This window comes from Choloepus didactylus, chromosome 3 (assembly GCF_015220235.1).
Source record: "Choloepus didactylus isolate mChoDid1 chromosome 3, mChoDid1.pri, whole genome shotgun sequence".
Lineage (NCBI taxonomy): Eukaryota > Metazoa > Chordata > Mammalia > Pilosa > Megalonychidae > Choloepus > Choloepus didactylus.
In genome coordinates, this window is record NC_051309.1 from 107,664,652 (window position 1) to 107,681,960 (window position 17,309).

General features: G+C 36.5%; 1 long non-coding RNA gene across 1 annotated transcript in view; it reads left to right on the top strand.

The window, feature by feature from the left end:
- Window positions 1-9,830, top strand: part of LOC119529685 — a 65,353-nt gene extending 55,523 nt beyond the window's left edge. The window contains exon 3 of the long non-coding RNA XR_005215914.1: window positions 9,297-9,830. This is a non-coding gene — a long non-coding RNA (uncharacterized LOC119529685). The remainder of the gene's footprint in view (window positions 1-9,296) is intronic.
- The last annotated feature ends 7,479 nt before the right edge of the window (window positions 9,831-17,309 follow it).

The window sequence follows — 17,309 nt, forward strand, 5'->3', positions numbered from 1 at the left end:
ATCCCCCCATTTTGTTGCACACTAGTATCAATGTGGTACCATTTGTTACTGTTGATGAGAAAATATTAATATATTGCTGTTAATTATAGTCTTTAGTTTGCAATAGGTACATTTACTCCCAAATACCCCTCTATTATTAACCCTTTGTAATAATGTTGAACATTGTTGTAATAATGTTGTAATTGTTGTATTTAGTTTCATAAGAGAATTTTTTTAATAATTGTGCTATTAATCACAGTTATCCTCCACCAGAAGATTTACTATGTTATACATTCCCATGTTTTCACCCCTAGCTATCCTTCTGGTGACATACATGATGACTTCAGACTACCTCTTTCGACCACATTCATTCACATTTCAGTACTCTTAATTATCCTCATGATTTTTTCATTTTTTCTTGCCTAATTGCTCTAGCTAGAATTTCTCACACAATGTTGTATTACAGTGGTGATAGTGTACATCTTTGTCCTGTTTCAGAACTTAGAAGGAAGGTTACAAATCAAAACTAGCCATAAGGAGATCATTTTTAAATGTCTTCTTTTCTCCAAGGTCATTTATTCTTGATATATTCTAATACTGTCCTGCAATGGGTTGTTGATCCAAACTGTTGGCTTGGATATGAAGACCTGTGTCACTGTTATTTTGTTGACTTTCACAGAAAGATTAAGTATGTATTCACCTAGAACCTACTGCCCTCTGGCTCAATTTTTTGCTTAATCTGAAACTATGTTAATTTATGAAAAGAGATATTATTTACCTCCTGCCTAGGAAAGTTTTCTTTGTCTGTTTCCCTGCTTGCCTCTTTCTTTGATTTTTCCTTTACCACCACTTCTGTGTGCTTCTATTTTCATTACTTATTTGGAATTTTGCCCTGTGCATCTGTTTTAGTATCTTATGTGTAGGAACTCCTTCTAAAATACATTTGAACCAAAAATGCACAGGTTAAAGCACACACTGAAAAATACAAACATACACTCCCTTATGAATACATATATAATTGAAAATCAGGAGAACTGTGCTTGTGTTTGAATTTCTAACTCAGAGAGCTTGACCATAGATATTCTTCAAAATAAGAGCTAAACACATACTTTCAATGTTTGAGAAGGTCCTTAAAACCCATTTTCAAGGCAGATGAAAGCATATGAGTGCTTTGTAAATAGAGAATTGACAGACATGCAAATATGATAAAAACAATTAGACTGAAATTGATTCCTTTGAAATTCATTTCCATCTATTTTTCAAATCCTTCCAATTTTCAGGCTTTTTGCTATGGCCAATGCCACAATAAATATGAGAGCTCTTGGAAAATGTACACTGATGGCAGTAGGTCCTGAGTGTTGGTGTGTATGATTGATAGGCACACTGTATCCTGTCCTGGGGGCTTTCCATGCTAATTCTTTAACCTTTCCAGGGATGCAATGGTGTGTGGCATGGGGTAGGGGGGCTGGGGGAAACTACTGGATTCTGGCCTTATGGCTGAAATAGACTGAGTAGTTTTCCCAAAGTTACAAATCTGGCTGTTCCAAGAATTAACATTATCTTCACATTACTATATAACACATTTAAATTATAGTTTTTGAATAGAAGGATAATATCTTGATTATAAACATTTCTAATTTAGGTTTACAAGTTAGTAACAATTGACTTGGATAAACTATCACTCTACTAGTGCACATTTATTTAACAGAAGGAGAGCAAACTTAATAAATATGGATTGAGATGTACATGGCAATAACATTTTCACTGAGGGACAGGATGCATTGCATGTTGTAGCATAATTTTACATTGTATTTCACTTTGTATAGGTTCTAATTTAGACCTGAAATTTAAATTATTCGTTAAAATTGTATACCTTTATTATACAATAAATTTGTATTTATTTACATATAATGGAGGCAATATTTTTAAGGTTAAATTTGTTTTTGTTTACTTTTCCTGCTATGCACGTTTCAGTCTTTTCTGCTGACTGGAACACTAATGAATTTTTGTGGACCACTTCTTTGTTCAAGAACACAAAGCAGTTATTGCCAGTTATTTGGTTCGCTTGTGTAATGCCCAGTTTTACACATGTGATCAGGGGTCTTTAAAGCCACACCCACCACTCTATTCTCAGACAACCCGAATCAGTTGGGAAAGGACACTGACCCAGTTTTCAAAGCCCAACTTTGTTTGCAATACACCAAAATCAGCTCTCTTAATTTCTTTAGGTTACATATTTCCCTACACATAAACATTAATCACTCTCTCCCTTTTTGCTATTTCATATTTTTCCCTCCCTTAATTCCATAAAAGTAGTACAGTGTTCTGTTTTCTCTTAGTCTTTCCTTAACTAGAGTTTCCAAACCCTTTGTTGTAGTTTGGTATAAAGAGTAGAGAAGCAGAACGCATGAGGTAGGACAGAGAGAGCTTGGAGGAAAAGGAATGTATTTGATTCAGCACTCTCCTCTTCAGGTCAGAAAAGTCAGACACCCAAGCATTCAACGCATAGATGCTAACTGCCCCTGGGATTTCTGCTCCACTCAATACCAGTTAACATTCACTTCTCTGTGCATGCTGTTCTGGACACCACGGATATGGCAAAGATGAATAAGAGATGGCCTCTACCCTGACCAGGTGCCAATATGGTGCAGTGGCTATGTTATGGTCTTTGGGTCTAGGCAGACCCCAGACCCTTTCTCTGACTAGTTGTGTGAACATGGACACATTATTTAACTCTTCCTTGCCTCAGTTTCCTTACTGAAAGACAAGGAAGAATAATAGTACCCACCTCATTGGGCTGTTTGGTGAACAAGTGAGAAAATCCATGAAGCACCTTTCATGGAGTCCAGCAGACAGGAAAACCCTCCATAAATGTAGACTACAAATGTTATTCATTTGGCCAATTGTGACAGACATTTATCGAGTCATTTACACTTCACTATAGAAGGTAAGTACTACTATTATCCTTTTTTACCAATGAGTATTTATCAATAGTGTCTCTGTCATAATTAAAGCTACTTTTTGCTTTAATTTCTTTACTTATAGCACTGTTTTCCAGACCATGTCACCTTTCCTTCCAACTACGATGCTTAAGATGCAATTGCTTTTCAATCAAGAGTTGAAATAATCATTGGAAATTTTATAAACAGCCACATGTCTTCCTGGAATTGCAGACTTGCTACAGTATTGCCTGGGTGAACTCTTCTTCTGGGCACACATGCTGTCCTGGGAGCTTTCCCACCCTGTTCTTGGGGAATCACTATACTTTCTGCAGGGTATTCAGACTCTTCCCAAATCCCATTTCTTTCTCTCTCATGAATTAAGTGATGATTTGTGGCCCACTTCCTTAGGAAGTGTCCTGAGAAATGGTGCATTGGTAGAGAAATTAGTTGTTGTTTTAAAATTTACAGGATTTTCATTCCTGCTATCATAATTTTTAATACCCACAAACTCTTTATATTGTACGTTAATTTTTTATGCAAAGTTTTCTAATTTCGTCATTTACAATTATCTCCTTGTCTCTTTGAGAATATAAATATAGCTGTTTTGAAAATTTTTTGTTTTTACAATTTATGCATTGTTTACACTAATTTCTTTTTTCTTTATGTTTGCTTTGTTTACTAACTCTCATATTAGAAATATAGATTCACATCTGACACCTGGAGAATTTGTTTTTCTGCTTATGTTGAAGGCTAGGACACTAACAACCTGTCTGCAATCAATAAACACATGAGTGGGATTGCTGCCTGTGGGATTCATCGTATTGTTGTCTGCTGGGCTTTATTGTTGGGGAATCTGCAATGTCAAGAAGTTTAGATCTTTTCTTTTGGGCTGGTCAGATTTTCAGAGGATGTTCCAATATTCAATGTGTAAGATATAAGCTCAGTTGCAGGCACCCTAGGGTTTGACTGGGCTATGGGGTCCGTGCATTCTGCAGAAATTCCTACAACTTCCACAACTTCTGGAAAGACATCTTATAACACCAATTGTAAAGACTGGAGTAACGTAATGTAATTCTGACTTTACCCAGAAGTAGGCCAGGCTCCACAGGTTGAGGGCAATCTTCTATAAGATGGCCTTCTGGTACCAGCCACAAGTACTGGGGCCCAGCTGCCCCCACTTCTTACCAACTGGATACAAATTAGGGGTTCCCAACATCCCCTTATGTTTGAAAATTCTCTAGATTGACCCACAGCGCTCACTTAAAGCATGACATAGATTTTTTTTTTTAATATCAAAGAAGTAGTGGGTTTCCAAGGTAATCATGCATTAAATACAGGATTCCCAGTTACTACATTATTATTAACACTTTGCATTGGTATGGAACATTTATTGCAATTGGTGATAGCACATTTTTATAATTGTACTATTAACTGTAGTCCATGGTATAATTTAGGTTTCACTTTTTGTGTAGTATTGTTCCATGGATTTTTTCCTTTTAATTTTTATTCTGTTACCAGATATGCAATCTAACAATTCACCTATTGATCACATTCAGATATATATTTCAGGTGATGGGAGCACAACATTGTGAACATAATTATAGTTTTATTATACTAAAAGGAAGTAAATAAACAGAAGCCAAAAGAAGACATGCATAGAGACATGACCAGGAGGGTCTCAAACAGTCTTCGGTGTCCTCCACATGGAGTCAGGTTGCATCACCCTCTTGGCACAGAGATGTACCTTATCATCCTAGGAAGCTCTTGTGGGCGTCTAGTGTCCCAAGTTGCATGGGGTCTTATTACATAGGCATGATTGATAGACCTAATGACCACGCTGTTGCACTTCAGTTTGCAGGCCCCTGTCCTCCCAGAACTGTGGCAGGTGGGATGATACCACCTGGCTCAAAGCCCCAAGACCCTAATCATTCAGCTGGTCTTTCTGGTGTGCCCAGTCCCCACCCCAAGACTGCATGTTTGGTCAGTCCCATCCTGTAACTCTCTTGTGTTCTACTTGGCTCCCCATGAGGAGCAAAAAACCCTCCTCTTAAGGGAAATTCCAAAAGATTTGGAGGTTTCTGTTCCAGAAATAGGGGACAAAGACCAGCCAAGTTTTCATTATACCACAGGGGTGCTTGAAGATTCAAATATAAGTCACATGGGGAAAAAAAACACAGAACTGAGAACTATGCAGGTAGATCCAGAAAGTCCATTCTATTAATATCTTAAGACTATTAACCAAATCTAGAATACATTATAATATAATGTTTAATAGCTCTAAATATTTTCTTTTAAGACCTGTGAAAATTTGGATATATGTTACCTCATATATCTGCTTTAGATAAACTCAGGTTCTTAAATGATCTAGTAAGAAAATAAATATATCTATAACTCTGTAAGTAATATGCAACTAGACAAAGAGTTTCAAAAATCTTAGCAAGGCTTTAGAGGCAGCTGATATCAATTTGTGTTATTTTGACAATTATTTGGTCAGATGGTGTTTTTGATTTTTTTTTAAAGGTTTAAACAAGAATCACAGTAACTGTAAGTAATTTCACAATTATATATGAATATTGGTAACTCAAATCTTTATTTCATTTCTATGTTTATAATGTAAGTAATAAAATAATAGAGCTATATGTGAAGCTCATTTTGACAAACAAAACACTTGGAGTTAAAAAATAAACATTAGTTCTGCAACTCCCTTCAGTTACAGTTGCCTGAGGTAAACAGCCTGTTTTGTACATTTCTCTGCTTTCTTCACTCTTATACGAACTTATATATTGATAAATAGGGATTTTAATTCTTTTGTCTTGTGCAAAAATTGGATCATACATTGCACATTATTCTGTACCTTGCTCTTTATACTCAATGAATATACCATAAACATCCTTCTTCAACATATAACATTCCAAAATAAGAATTTCTGATTCCTTATGTAATTGGCTGCCTGTCAATCAACTGGGTGAGTTTTTTTTCCTCTTCAAACAAGATGGCAGCTAATAAACTTGTCTTTATATCTTAGGAAGAAATACTTTAATCTGTATGGGGTTGACTCCCAAGTATAATATTACTAGGGAAAGGACATGTACATTTTATAATTTTTTATAATTTTAATACATAAATAAATATTTTAAATGTTTGAGTTTCTCAGATCATGAGGTAAATCCTTCCATGTCCTTGCCAGGTTTTCTTTGGGCTTTTGTCTTCTCCTAAGAATATGGCACAGAGAAGTTTGAAAAATGGGCACTTCAGTTCTGCCTAATCTCTCTGGTGTGGTCAGGTCTTCCTCAAGTTAAACTTTTATTATAGCAGCTACTTTTGAGGCAGGTTAGATGTAGGAAAAGCATCTTGCAGACTGAGGCACCTTTGGACTCAGTGCAGGGACGGGAGGGGCATCTGGGGAGAACAGCCTGGCTCCCAAAACCCAAGGAGGTTGAACAAATACATTGTTCAACCATGCTGCATGGACCGATCACAGTAACCCATTCACAATCCTTGGTTTAAATGTATGTTAAGCCTATTGCAATAGCTTACTTATGAACCTTAATTTATATGTTTGTTAACCAATCACAAGAAGGTAGAGACAATCAATCGCAATAGCCTATTAACTCTACTTAATTTGAATGATTACTCACCAATCACAATGGGCCAAGTGTACCAGTGTCTCAAACCCCAGGTCCCTTTGTTTGATTTGATAAAAAGCCCTTGTGCCCAACCACATGTGGCTCGTCTGTAGTCTCTCTCGAGCATGCATTGCTCAAAAAAGTGAAAGTATATAACCCTCAGAGCATGTACTTTCACTTTCCTCAATAAACGTTTCTCACTTGCTTATACCTACTTGTTTCACCCTTAAATTCCTTCTTGTGACAAAGATGACAAACCTGCAACAGAGCTCTGGTAGCATCTTCCTTGGCAAAATGGAGCTCCTCTAACACTTTGACCACAGTGGGTGTCTACCTGCCGTCCCATCCTCTCGCAGGTTGCCTAGCGGGACTAGATCTTTCTGAGATTCCAGTTATCCAGAGATTTTAGGATTCTTGAGAGGGGTAAGTTTGCTGCTTCAAATGGGCAGAGAAATGTACTTTATCAGGAGACATGCTAAGAGTCCCACAGTTATCCAGTGCTTGAGTCAGTTCTGGCAATTCGAGTCTTGGCACATCATGCTTTATTAAGGCTAGACTCCAGAGTCACTGCCCATCCTTCAAATGACTCAGAAGAGGACAATCAGACACTTCTCTCTTGCCCACATCTCATTGTCATACAGTGGTAAATTTTAATAAATATTGATAGTACTTTTCAGAAATCTGTAATAATTTACACTTCCACCAGTAGTATAAACTAGTAAGTGGGTAGAGCTATATCTCCACTTTTTTTTTTTTTTTTCTGTTTCAATGGCCACTACCAAAGAGGCACAACACCTTTTCATATGCTTGTTGGCCATTTTTTTTCCCATTATTGGCCATTTTGTTCTTGAGTTTTTGTCTTTATCTTATCAAGATAATAATTCTTTCTCAATAATATGTGTTGCCAGCATTTTAAAAATACTTTCATGAAATTATTAAAGTCAATCTCCTTCTCTATTTGAATTGATATGTCTCATAAGAAGTAAAGGTATCACAACAATAGATTTTCACCCACCATTCACATTTTCTCCCATCTCTTCACCTTTTCTCGTTTGCTCCCAAACTTATTTTCAACACTCATGTCATCTGCCATTTCTCTTTGGAAATAAATTATTACAGATGATGAGTAATTCTGTGCTGGAATAGCTTTATATATAAATATATATACTTAAATATTTAAACAATTTGCACCATAGTAAAAATTGTTTTGCCAAATATGCTAGTCTTTGGGTAAGGTAATATATAACCTTATTTTAAGGAGTTGGTCTATGCAATTATGGGGGCTAGCAAGTTCAAAATGCAGAGTGTAGGCCATAAGGCTGGAAACTCTTGGGCAGGAGCTGATGCTGCGGTGCTGAGGCAGAATTTCCTCTTCTTCAGGGAAACCTCAGTTTTGCCTGTAATACCTTGCAACTGATTGAATGAGTGCTACCCACATTATCGAACCTAAAATATATTGAACCTACAAGAGGAGTAATCTCCTTTTCTTAAAGACAACTGGTTGCAGATGTTAACCACATCTGCAAAACACTTTCACAGTAACACCTAGATTTGTGTTTAATTGTGTAACTGGGTACTATAGATTAAACACATTGACACATAAAACTAATGATAGGCCAGATATTGTTGAAAGTCTTGAAGAGAGGCATGGTAATTGAATTGCAGTTATTCTCATGCTTTAATAAGTTATAAAAGCTTGGCCTCACGGATTACCAGGTATGAACTCTATTGTCATGGTGTGCTAGGCAGAATTCTAAGAGGACTCCCAAGCTCTCCATACCCTGGTGCATGTGCATTGTAGCCCCTACACTTAAGTGTGGATGGACCCTGTGAATATGATGGGATATTCACACACATTAAAAGTTCTAGTATATGACAAATAAATGGGGACAGGAGGGTCACTCTCAGGATTATGCTTCCTTATACAAGACACCATATAAACATTGTCGGATTATTAGAAGTCAGGAAATTCAAAGTGTGAGAGGGTATATGGGGCAAGCCACATGTCAAAGAAGCATTCAGCAAAAGATGAGGCATCAGTTCTACAAATTCAGGGAACTGAATTCCGCTAACAACCACATGTGCTTGAAAAAGAATCCCAAACTTCAGACAGGAATGCAGAGCAGTTGTCACCTTGGTTTCAGCCTTGCAAGATAGTGGAATAAGCTAAGCCATGCCTGGAATTTTGACTTGCAGAAACTGTGTGATAATAAATAGGTATTGTTTTATGGTGCTAATTTTGTAGAAATTTGTTACACTGCAAATAAAGCTCTTACATTTGTGAAGAAATGTTTTTTAATATAAATCATCTATGCTGTGCATTTAAATTTTTTTTTACAAATTTAGAATAAAATTTTACATGTAATCTATGGAGTTGATGTTCAGGGAGTGCTTGGTGTCTATTAGTAAGGAAAGGCTTCAAGGAAAAGGGTGAATTTTTGAATTTCCTGCTTACTGTGAGGGAGACTACTGAGTAGAGATGAGAAAGTCACTTTGTATAAGTTTTTGACTTCAAGAGGGCATAGAAGAAACTGATAATAAAACACTACTTGCAAAAAATTTTTTTAAATGGTAAATTTAGTTTGAAGAAGAAAATATTATGATACAAGGAAAAGTTAGAAACAAGTTCTAACATAATTTAGAAATTCCTATACACAGTGTAAGTGCTAAAATGATTTATATTTACTTCTGATATTTATATAAGTAGAGAATTCTACTCATTTTAAAATTCAACCGACTTTATTTACAGTTCTGGAAATGTAACAAAGAGATTCTACAGACTCCGTTATCAATAGAGACCAGAGATTCCCCCCACCTTCCTGAAGTACTAAACCAACTGACCATCGCATTCCCCCAGTGTAACTGGAAAACTGGCAAGATGGGGAATTATTGGAGTCATCAAGTTTTGTTCCAGTGGGGGGTGCTGTGGCTCTTCACTCCTTTTTCTTTTCTCACTGTGTCGGGGGAGTTCCTAGACTCTTGCTTTCCCAGAGTGTTGCACACATTCATACTTCTGCAAGTAATGTCCATTGTATTTTCAAGGTGTTACAAGTAATCAAGTTTACTAGATTTATTGTATAAATTCTCCCTGCTCCCAAAATGCAGGGAAGTAACTGAAAATTTTATGTGAATTATTTCAGACTCTTCATTATTTACTTCTCATTTAATGTTTAACTTTGACACCTGTTATGGCACCCTGTTTCATGAGTCATTTTCTCTTGTTTCCTAATTGCCCAGAGAGTGGACTAGTTGGTACCAGCCAATAAAATCACTTTCACTATTATTCCATTCTTTATGTAAAATGAATTTTTATTAATGAACTAATTAATTAAACCTTTTTATTTTTTCACCACTTGCTAAACCAAACACTTTGGAAAGTGTTATATGGGGGAAACATTTTATGGCTACTTCACAGGAATGATAGCTTCTTTAATGATGTGTAGACAGCAACAGAATTGAATGGAAATAAGGACCCTGGGCAGGCAATAAGGCTCACTTGTCCCTGAACTTTGGCTCTCATGGCTAATAATTCACATTTGTGCCTCAGCTACATTGAAAACACTACATGCTATGGACCTCCACAACTGTTTTTGAAAATAAAAATTTATAGTAAATATGCTAATGCCTAGGGTCCCGGGGATGTGCAACAATTTCACTATAACTTGACCACTTTTGTGAATTATATATTTACATTTTAAAATTATGTGGAAATAATATATAAAATGGAGACTCATTTTTATTTTAACTACTATCTCTTTGATAAGTATTGAGGAAATCAGCTCTATTCTTTTTGAAATTTCAGTTTTGCTCAGCCACCTGCATTTTAGCTCCAGTTTATGCTATAAAGCCTATTACCTATTCAAACCAAAGAGGATATTTCCTTTATCACCCTCAGTCTGATTGATAAGTGTACTTTTTACTTCTGTTGTATTGGTTTGCCTTGTAAATTTTTAGCATAGGTGTGATACACATAATGAAATTTGACAACTCCACAGTAATGTGTAATTTATTGCCAACTATTATCAATGTTAAACTGGCAAAAGATTTAGTAACATGTCTTTATTTGCTATCTTATACTAGTATGTATTGTACTATGTTAGCTACTGGGGGAATTAGATACATGCAATAACTCAGTTTTTGCAATGGCAACACATAAGCCCTTCAAATATTACCTAGGAGTAACAGTTCAAGACAATATTAGAGGCAATGTGTACTATAACACATGTACACCTGACAGATAAAGTGTAAGCCCCGCTTAGGAGCTCAGAGAGGAGGACTCTCACCATGCTCCTGTGTCTTGTGATGTCATATTCTCATTGTGGGGCAGCTGTAGTCACAAAAGCTTTGGTTTCTCTTGCAAAAATATTTCAATAGCTCCTTTGGTTTTTTATTTATTTTCTTTGTACATGAAAGGATATGGAGAGTAAAAAAAGCAGCTAACATTTATCATTAACTTACTATGTGCAGGCAGTATGCACGTGGTGGGGGAATCGGGGGGCACTTTATGTTTGTTCAGCTCATACCAGGGAGGACTAGGCTGGGGAATGGTGCTCAAGCTCAAATTTGTTAAAGGAATTAAGAAGGCTAAACGTTAGAGAGAGAGTTTAAGTTAAAACGCATTCAAGGGCATTCTTGAAATAAACCTTTCTTTCTTTTACCCAAAATATGTGAACATATTCTGGTACTTTCCTCTGAGATATATTTTTCATTTTCATACTTCCCACTGTTGCCTCTGCCTGGAATGTCCACCATGTCTCCTCTGACACCTCAGACCTGAAGTCCCATGGCTGCTTGTTGGACATCTTTTCAATGCCTGTGTCACCTCAAAAATCCATGTGTCTGAGAGATGGCCCACTTCTTTTCTAAGACCATTTTCATTTGCTGCTCTGCATGTGTCAGTAGGTTTCTTCTTCTTCACCTCTACCTTGACCTGCAGAGCTATGGTCATCTACGAGTCTTTTCACATGACAGACACCAATCCTGATGATTCTTACCTGATAGTTTTTTTGTATCCATCCTTTGTGGGCTTATCTCTATCATTTCTCTAACTGATATCTCATGGCAATTTATTATATTTGGTCTCCTCATCCAACCTCAATCTATCTACCACTACAGGTATATTAATTTTCTAGATTGGCACATATGCTACACCTTCAGTGTCTCTTATGTGCAGGAAAGAACAAAAACTGAACTGAGGGTTTCCCAAGCCTGATGACTGTCCGTGTTCAATCATATCTCCTATTTCTCAACCAAGCAACTTACCTGTGGTTCCACAGATAACGGTGTGAAGACTTCTCCCTTTGACCCTTAGGCATTTCTGTGTCCCTGACTGAAATGCTCCTTCTGATTCTCCTTCATCTATTTTCTGACCTTTCTTCTACATCCAATCACATATTTTCTTCTCCATATAGTCACCTCAGACCACACTTTTTTTCTCCCTCCCTACACACCTCAGACTCTTCTATTCTTACCAGTCATTTGTTGTTTTCCCAATAGATTGTAAGCTTCTTTAAAGCAGGAAACTTGTCATAAATCTATTTATCTCTCAGAGATGCAAAATGTGCTTTGCATATAAGGCATTCAATAAATACTTATCAATGGTCATTGAGTTATAAGGCTGTGAGGAAAAACTGTAGACAATGATGTTATTTCAATGTGCTTTGTATATGACATAGTATGGGTTGAACACATTTTGAGGTTGTTTTGGCAAACTCAACATCATTTCAGACTATTTAATGGGAAAGTACAATCCAGTAAGGGAAAATATTACTTTTAGCATGCTTCCATCTAGAATGCAACCTGAAAATTCCATGCACACTGTTCTTGCTAAGCTCAAACACCTGGTAGCCAAACTCAGTAAATGTACTTCTTTCTTTTCTTACTTCTTTGCAACATTTGCCCCGGTGACTATGGTTCCATCCTTGAAGGTCATTGATAGATGATGTTTTAGTGTCCAGGCTGCTCCAGCAACCATGAAATAGTTGGCTTAGACTATGGGAATTTATTAGCTTACAGTTTTGAGGCAGGAAAAATGTCCAAATCAAGGCATCTTCATGACAATGCTTCCTTCCCATAAACTGGCTTCCAGAAATCTTTGGCTCCACTGTCACATGGGCATCTGCTGGTCTCTCTCTTCTCTTTGGGTTTCATAGATTTTAGATTCTTGCTTCTGTGGCTTTCTCTCTCATTGTGTCTTTGTGTGAATTTCATTCTCTTATAAAAGATTCCATTAAGAAGATTAAGATTCATCCTGATTAACATGGGTCACACTTTAACTGAAGAGCTGCATCAAAAGGTCCTATTTAACAATGAGTCTGCGCTCATAGGAATGGATTACATTTAAGAACATGTTTTCCTGGGACATACATAGCTTCAAACTGCCACACCCCACCCACTGGAACCAAAAAAAAGACATGGTGTTTTCTATTTGCAAAATACATTCATTCCATCACCATTTTCCAAAAGTCTTATGTCATTTCAGTAACAATACTAAGTACAAAGTCCCATCAAAATTGATTACAGGGATTTTTCAGACCCAAGACTTCTCTTACTTTATAGTAAAGTTGAGGCTGTTTGCTTTCTGGTTGCTTCCTAGCTTTTAGATACCTGGGCCATTCCACAGCAACATGAGTAGATCTTTAAAAATAGATCATATTGTACCATGTGTCAAAGAAATGCCTTAGCACAAAGCCAATCAACAAGAAAACCCTAGGCATAGAGAGAAACTGACCTCCAGAGTAAACTCATCAAGGTAATCAGATGCCCAGGAATCAGCAAAATCTTACAAGCCATACTAAGAAATAGGAAGATATGGCTCAGTCAAAGGAACAAATTAAAACTTCAGAGGAGACACAGAATTTGCAACAACTAGTCAAAGATATTTAAAAAATATTCCAATATCAACTCAAGGAGATGAAGGAAAATATGGCTAAAGAGTTAAGGGATATTAAAAAGATACTGTGTGAGCAGAAAGAAGAATTTGAAAACATTAAAAGAAGTTTGACAGAAATGATGGGAGTGAAAGGCACAATAAAAAAGATTAAAAATACATTAGAGGCATATTATAGCAGATTTGAAGAAGCAGAAGAAAGGATCAGTGAGAGAGAAGACAGGACAGTTGAAATATTACAGATAGAAGAAAGATAGAAAAAAGAAGAATGGAAAAAATTGAGCAGATTCAAATGACTGCATGGAGCACTCAAACATATATATCCAGAAGAAGAAGAAAAGGGAAAAGGGGAAGAAAGAATATTTGAGGAAATAATGGGTGAAATTTCTCAACTCTTCTGAAGGACATAAATATACTTGTCCAAAAAGTTCGATGTATCCCAAACAAAATAAATCCTAATAGACTGACTCCATGACACATACTAATCAGAATGTCAAAAGCCAGAGATAAGGAGAGAATCCTGAAAGCAGCAAGAGAAAAGTGATACATCACATACAACAGAAATGGAATACAGTTAAGTGCTAATTTATCATCAGAAACTGTTTTGATTTCTAAAGCTGCCAGAGTGCAATATACTAGAAATAAGTTGGCTTTTACAATGGCTATTTATTAGCATATAAGTTTAGAAATCTAAGTTCATGAAAATGTCCAAATTCAGGCATCAATGGGATGATACCTTCTCTGAAGGCAGGTTGCTGGCATCCAGAACACCTCTGTCAGATGGGAAGGCACATGGCTGGCATCTGCTTGTCCTTCTCTCCTAGGTGTCATTGCTTCAGATTCTGGCTCCTCTTTTTGTGGCTTCCTTTCTTAGCTTCTCTGTCTTTTTTGGTGTGCTTTTCTGAATTTCATCTCAGCTTCTCTGTGGCTTCTATCCTCCAATAAAGACTCCAGTAAAAGGATTAGAACCCACCTTGAATGGGGTGGGTCACATTTAAATTGGAATAACCTAATCAAAAGGTCCCACCTACAATAGGTCTGCACCCACAGGAATGGATTAAAAGAACATGGCTTTTGCTGGGGTACAAAACAGCTTCAATCTACCACAGAAACCATGGAGGTGAGAAAGCAGTGATATGATGTATTTAAGATACTGAAAGAAAAATTGCCAGCCCCAAATTCTTTATCTGGCAAAACTGTCTGTTCTGTTTTGCTAATGTTGCTGTTAAGCAAGATATCATAAATGGATTGGCTTTTATAAGGGGGCTTATTTGATAACAAATTTATAGTCTGAAGACAATGAAAATGTCCAAATTAAGATGTCAACAGGAATATACTTTCATTGAAGGAAGGCCAATGGCATCCAGAAAATCTCTGCTAGCTGGGAAGGCACATGGCTGGCATCTGCTGATCCCAGGTTGTGTTCCAGCTCCTCTCAAGCCCCTGTGCATTCTTCAAAATGTTGCTCTTGGGGCATTTGTTTTCTCTTAGCTTCTCTGGAGCAAACATTGGGCTCGCATCTCCAAAGTGCCAGCAAGAGTCTCCTTTCAGTGACCATCTCCAAAATGTCTGTCTCAGCTGTTCTCCAAAATGTCATTCTCAGCTTCTCTGAGGTCCTTCTGTTTGTGAGCTCTTGGTAAGCTCTTTTATAGGACTCCAGTCGTATAAATCAAGACACATCCTAAATGGGCAGGGTCCATGTCTCCATGGAAATAATTCATTCAAACATTGCACCCACAGTTGATTGAGTCACATCTCCAAGGAAACAATCAAAGGATTCCAACCTAATCAACACTAATACCTAATACTTCTGCCCCTCCAAGATAGCATTAAAGAACATGGCATTTGGGGGGACATAATATATCCAAACTAGCACACTATCTTTAAAAAATGAGGGAGAGTTTAAAATATTTACAGCTAAAGAGAAACTGAGTGAGTTTTTCAACAAAAGAGCTGCCCTAAAAGAAATACTAAAGGGAGTTCTGCAGAGTGAAAGGAAAAGACAGGAGAAAAAGGCTTGGAGGAGAGTATAGAAATGATGATTATCCATAAGGGTAACTAAAAGGGTAAAAAGACAAAAATATAATGATGTATAAAAACCAAAGCATAAAATGATTGATGTACTGCCTATACAGTAATATAACTGAATGTTAATGGATTGAACTCCTAAATGAAAAGACACAGATTGGAAAAGTGGATAAAAAGTACAATCTATCTATGTGCTGTCTACAAGAGGCTCACCTTAAACCCAAGGACACAAAGAGATTGAAAGTGAAAGTATGGAAAAAGTTATTCCACCCAAACAGTGATTAAAAAAGAAAGCTGGAGTAGCTATAAAAAAATAGACTGTAAATGCAAAAATGTTTAGAGATAAAGAAAGACATTTTATATTAATAAAAAGGGCAATTCACCAAAAGAAACAACAATCATAAATATTTATACATCTAATCATAGTGCCCCCAAATACCTGATGCAATAAATGGCAAAACTGAAGTGAGAAATTGACACCTCTACAGTAGTAGTTGGAGACTTCAATACACCACTTTCATCAGTAGAGAGAACATCTAAAAGGAGAGTCATTAAGGAAACAGAGAACTTGAATAATACAATAAATGAACTAGATCTAACAGACCTATACACAGAACATTGCACAACAAAACAGCAGGCTATACATTCTTCTCAAGTGCTCAGGGATCATTCTTCAGGATAGACCACATGGGGGGTCACAAAACAAGTCCTGATAATTGAAAATGATTGACATTTTACAAAGTGTCTCCTCTGACCATAATGGAATGAAGCTGGAAGTCCATAACAGGCAAATTCACAAATATATAGAAGATAAACAACACACTGTTTTTTCTCCCTGCAATTTTATTGAGCTACATTCACATATCATGCAATCATCCACAGTGTACAATAAATTGTTCACAGCATCATCATAAAACAACACACTCTTAAACAATCAGAAAGTCAAAGAAGAAATTACAAGAAAAATTAGTAAATATCTAATCTCTTTACAAGTAAAGAGATTAAATCAGTCATCAAAAACCTCCCCAAAAAGAAAATCCCAGGACAAGATGGTTTCACAGGTGAATTCTTCTACCAATCATTCCAAAAATAATTAATACCAATCCTGCCCAAACTCTTCCAAAAAATTAAAGAGGAGGGAACACTACCTAACCCATTCTATAAAGCCGACATAACCCTAACACAAGGATACTACAAGAAAAGAAAATTATAGCACAATTTATCTAGTGAATATAGATGCAAAAATCCTCAACAAAATACTTGCAAACTGAATCCAACATCACATTAAAACAATTATGCATGTGATCAGGGGGTTTTATTCCTGGTGTGCAGAGGATGGGTTCAACACAAGAAAATCAATTAATGTAATATACCACATTAAAAATTGAAGGGGAATATCATGCAACCATCTTGATTGATGCAGAAAATGCATTAGAATAATATCCAGCAACAATTTTTGAAAAAAAAAAACACTTTGAAAGATAAGAATAGAAGAAAATGTCCTCAACATGGTAAAGAGCATATATGAGAAACCCACAGCTAACATCATTCTCAATGGTGAGAGACAGAAAGCTTTGCCTCTAAGATCTGGGACATGACAAGGATGCCCACTGTCACCACTATAATTCAACATTTTGCTAAGTTTTAGCTAGAATAGTTATTCAAGAAAAAGAAATAAAAAGCATCCAAATTGGAAAGGAAGAAGGAAAACTTTCACTATTTGTAGATGACATGATCTTATATGTAGAAAGTCCTGAAAAATATGTAAGAAAGCTACTAGGCTAATAAATGAGTTGCTAACAGTGGCAGGGTAAAAGATCAACACCCTGAAATCAGTAGTGTTTC